The sequence below is a fragment of the Microcaecilia unicolor genome, chromosome 13 (genome assembly GCF_901765095.1).
Source record: "Microcaecilia unicolor chromosome 13, aMicUni1.1, whole genome shotgun sequence".
Classification (NCBI taxonomy): domain Eukaryota; kingdom Metazoa; phylum Chordata; class Amphibia; order Gymnophiona; family Siphonopidae; genus Microcaecilia; species Microcaecilia unicolor.
The window spans coordinates 4,549,620-4,555,112 of record NC_044043.1 but is presented as its reverse complement, the minus strand read 5'-3'; positions in this window follow the sequence as shown (position 1 = coordinate 4,555,112).

Genomic DNA, 5,493 nt, shown 5'->3' with positions numbered 1-5,493 from the left:
ATAGAACCTCTGTCCACGTGGGTGTTGTCTACAGACCTCCGACACAATCGGAGGAACTAGATAAAGATCTGATCACAGATATTCAAAAGTTGGGAAAGAAGAGAGAGGTGCTGTTGCTGGGAGATTTCAATCTGCCGGATGTAGATTGGAAGGTTCCATCTGCGGAATCGGAAAGAAGTAGAGAGATCGTGGATGCTTTTCAAAGTGCTCTGCTCAGACAAATGGTGACGGAATCCACGAGGGAGGGAGTGATGCTGGATCTGGTACTCACAAATGGGGATAGTGTGTCAAATGTCCGAGTGGGTTCCCACCTGGGCAGCAGTGACCATCAAACAGTTTGGTTTGATATAACAGCTGAAGTGGAGGGTGGCCACTCAAAACTCAAAGTCTTGGATTTCAAGCATGCTGACTTTGGTAAAATGGGGGAATATCTGATGAAGGAGCTGATGGGCTGGGAGGACGTACGAGAAGTGGAAAGACAGTGGTCCAGGCTCAAAGAAGCTATAACTATGGCCACAAACCTTTATGTAAGGAGAGTAAATAAAAGCAAGAGAAAAAAGAAACCGATATGGTTCTCCAAGCAAGTGGCTGAGAAAATAAAGGCTAGAGAGTTGGCGTTCATGAAATACAGAAAAACTCAAGAAGAGGAACACGGAGAGGAATACCGGATGAAACTGAAAGAAGTCAAGAGAGAGATACATCTGGCGAAAGCATAAGCGGAAGAACAAATGGCTAGACATGTAAGGAGAGGTGACAAAAATTTCTTCAGGTATATTAGTGAAAGGTGGAAGACTAAAAAGGGAATTGTGAGACTGAAAAATGCTGCGAACTGCTATGTAGATAATGATGAAGACAAAGCAGATTTGCTAAACAGATACTTTTGTTCTGTTTTCACAGAAGAAAATCCTGGAGAAGGACCCCGATTGACTGGCAAAGGTACATATGAGAATGGAGTGGATATAGCACCGTTCACAGAAGAGAGTGTGTATGAACAACTTGAAAATCTAAAGGTGGACAAAGCCATGGGACCGGACGGGATCCACCCCAGGATCTTGAGGGAGCACAGAGAGGTTCTGGCAGGTCCTCTTAAAGATTTGTTTAATAAATCCTTGGAGACGGGAGAGGTTCCGTGGGATTGCAGAAGAGCGGATGTAGTCCCTCTTCACAAAAGTGGTGATAGGGAAGAAGCTGGAAACTACAGGCCAGTAAGCCTCACTTTGGTTATTGGAAAAGTAATGGCAGCGATGCTGAAGGAAAGGATAGTGAATTTCCTGGAAGCCAATAAGTTGCAAGATCCGAGACAACATGGTTTTACCAAAGGTAAATCGTACCAAACGAATCTCATTGAATTCTTTGACCGGGTGACCGGAGAATTGAATCATGGACGTGCTACAGACTTAATCTACTTAGATTTCAGCAAAGCTTTTGACACGGTTCCCCACAGGAGGCTCTTGAATAAACTTGACAGGCTGAAGATAGGACCTGACGTGGTGAACTGGATTAGGAACTGGTTAATGGACAGACGCCAGAGGGTGGTGGTTAATGGAATTTGCTCGGATGAGGGAAAGGTGAGTAGTGGAGTGACTCAGGGATCGGTGCTGGGGCCGATTCTGTTCAATATATTTGTGAGTGACATTGCCGAAGGGTTAGAAGATAAAGTTTGCCTTCTTGCGGATGATACCAAGATTTGTGACAGAGTGGACACCCCGGAGGGAGTGGAAAGCATGAAAAGGATCTGCAGAAGCTAGAAGAATGGTCTAAGGTTTGGCAATTAAAATTCAATGTGAAGAAATGCAAAGTGATGCACTTAGGGAGTAGAAATCCACGGGAGACGTATGTGTTAGGCAGTGTGAGTCTGATATGTACAGACGGGAAGAGGGATCTTGGGGTGATAGTATCTGAGGATCTGAAGGCGACGAAACAGTGTGACAAGGCGGTGGCCGTAGCTAGAAGATTGCTAGGCTGTACAGAGAAAGGTGTGACCAGCAGAAGAAAGGAGGTGTTGATGCCCCTATACAAGTCATTGGTGAGGCCCCAACTGGAGTATTGTGTTCAGCTTTGGAGGCTGTATCTTGCTAAAGATGTAAAAAGAATTGAAGCGGTGCAAAGAAAAGCTATGAGAATGGTATGGGATTTGAGTTACAAGACGTATGAGGAGAGACTTGCTAACCTGAACACGTATACCCTGGAGGAAAGGAGAAATTAAATATGACCAAAACCGAGCTTCTCATTTTCCCCCCCCAAACCCACCTCCCCGCTCCCCCCGTTTTCTATTTCTGTTGATGGCTCTCTCATTCTCCCTGTCTCCTCAGCTCGAAATCTTGGGGTCATCTTTGACTCCTCTCTCCTTCTCTGCTCATATCCAGCAGACCGCCAAGACCTGTCGTTTCTTTCTTTACAACATCCGTAAAATCCGCCCCTTTCTTTCCGAGCACTCTACCAAAACCCTCATCCACACCCTTGTCACCTCTCGTTTAGACTACTGCAATCTGCTTCTTGCTGGCCTCCCACTTAGTCACCTCTCCCCTCTCCCCTCTCCAGTCGGTTCAAAACTCTGCTGCCCGTCTCATCTTCCGCCAGGGTCGCTTTACTCATACTACCCCTCTCCTCAAGACCCTTCACTGGCTCCCTATCCGTTTTCGCATCCTGTTCAAACTTCTTCTACTAACCTATAAATGTATTCACTCTGCTGCTCCCCAGTATCTCTCCACACTCGTCCTTCCCTACACCCCTTCCCGTGCACTCCGCTCCATGGATAAATCCTTCTTATCTGTTCCCTTCTCCACTACTGCCAACTCCAGACTTCGCGCCTTCTGTCTCGCTGCACCCTACGCCTGGAATAAACTTCCTGAGCCCCTACGTCTTGCCCCATCCTTGGCCACCTTTAAATCTAGACTGAAAGCCCACCTCTTTAACATTGCTTTTGACTAGTAACCACTTGTAACCATTCGCCTCCACCTACCCTCCTCTCTTCCTTCCCGTTCACATTAATTGATTTGATTTGCTTACTTTATTTATTTTTTGTCTATTAGATTGTAAGCTCTTTGAGCAGGGACTGTCTTTCTTCTATGTTTGTGCAGCGCTGCGTATGCCTTGTAGCGCTATAGAAATGCTAAATAGTAGTAGTAGTAGTAGTAGTAGGGTGATATGATACAGACGTTCAAATATTTGAAAGGTATTAATCCGCAAACGAACCTTTTCCGGAGATGGGAAGGCGGTAGAACTAGAGGACATGAAATGAGATTGAAGGGGGGCAGACTCAAGAAAAAATGTCAGGAAGTATTTTTTCACGGAGAGAGTGGTGGATACTTGGAATGCCCTCCCACAGGAGGTGGTGGAGGTGAAAACGGTAACGGAATTCAAAAATGCGTGGGATAAACATAAAGGAATCCTGTTCAGAAGGAATGGATCCTCAGCAGCTTAGCAGAGGTTGGGTGGCAGCACCAATGGTGGGAGCCGGGGCTAATGCTGGGCAGACTTCTACGGTCTGTGCCCTGAAAATGGCAGATACAAATCAAGTTCATGTATACACATAAAGTAGCACATATGAGTTTATCTTGTTGGGCAGACTGGATGGACTGCACAGGTCTTTCTCTACCGTCATCTACTATGTTACTATGTATATAGAATATGCCTAGGCATATATTGTTTTTCAGCACCAATTTTTTAGGCACCCTATATATAATCTAGTCCCATATGCTTAAAGAGGGGGAAAGGACAGTTCAGCTGTGGAAGAGATCTAAAGAGAGGGAGTGGGATGTTTATGGGAGGAGATCAGGGAGAGGTGGAGTGGTAGAAGGAAGCTGTAGAAAAGGTTAGCAATGGAACATCAGAAAAATTCAGGCTGTTTTTTTTGCAGTAGTAGAACACGAGAGAGAGAGAGAGAGAGAGAGAGAGAGTTAAGTCATCATGAAAAAGTACACTCTTTGCACCAGTGGGAGTCTGGGTAGAGTTAGGCCAGCATAGGAGATCAACACCTTTCAAGGTAGGCTTACATAGGTGGTCTTGGAGAGGTGAGCAGCAGTGGGAAACTGAGGATGCTGACTGGTGCTTCATGTGAGTAGACAGCACAAACTGGCAGCCAGTTTTCTGCATCTTCACAGCAAAGGGTCAATTGAGTAGAATGTTGATAAAAAACTAAATGACAGCTTCACCCCCATCTAGTTGCCTAATTTGTTGTAATTAGGATTAAGGCAGCAGCTCTAGAAAAGGCCATAATTTTACTGAGGCAAACAACTCCTTCAGATAACTTTTTAAAGAATCTCAAAATGATAACAAAAAGTTATTTCTACCCTATCTTTTATCAAATCTGTTGGTTGAGTATCTACATTTTCTCTGGCTTATGCAGAACGTAGTGAAGGCGGTTAGCTTGGCAGAGTTTAAAAAGGGGTTGGACAGTTTCCTAAAGGACAAGTCCATAGACTGCTACTAAATGGACTTGGGAAAAATCCACAATTTCGGGAATAACTTGTATAAAATGTTTGTACGTTTGGGAAGCTTGCCAGGTGCCCTTGACCTGGATTGGCCGCTGTCGGGGACAGGATGCTGGGCTTGATGGACCTTTGGTCTTTTCCCAGTATGGCATTACTTATGTACTTATATATCCTGTGCTAATGAAGACTCTGCATTCATTTGGCAGAGTTTTAGTATACATTATAATCTCCTCTTTCTCTGTCTCATCTTTCCCTCAAAGAGTTCCACATTCCAATCAATATACTAAAGAACTTGCTCTTTAGATGCATGGAGCTCTCCAACCTATTTTGCTTGTATGATTTAACCATTCACCGTATCTCTCTCTGCACGTTCAATTGTGCTTTTATACAGTATTGCGAACCGCACACTGTCAGGTCTATCTTTAAAACAAAACAAACAAAAAGTTACAACCCCCCCCCCCCCCCACCACCTCCGGAACTTCAACACAACCCCCTCCCCAAAACCATAGAGATGGCATAAACGTGCAGAGTATTTCTTCTCGTATTTCTTTAACCATCTTCTATTAAGTTACAAGACTTCCAGTTTATCAGTTATTGCTTCTCTCTGCTTTAGAGATCAATCAAACCAGGTGCAGATTTTGAGCCAAACGCTAGATGGGATCAGGCACAACTACCTGGGATAAAATGCGGCATGGGGTAAACTCTTGAAATGTTTACTTGATAAATAATCGATTCCTCAAATGCATCTACCTCCGCCTGCAATAGCAGTTTTGGAAAGAAAAGCCTCCCTACTTGGAGTCAACCGATGGTCATAAATAGAAATTACATTATCTCTGCAAACTTCAGCTGTGCAAATCATGCACCATCAGAAAGGGGAAGATACTCTCGTCAGCATATTAGCTATGAAAACTTCAGTCAAGTCAACTACATCTCTGCAACAAATTTAAGCAGGTGGCCCCATGCATTATTATTATTTAGTTATCTAAGACGTAGCTCTTAACAGTGAAGGTGACTATACTTAAGTCCAGCGGGAATAATTCATTTATTAGCTCTTCATTCT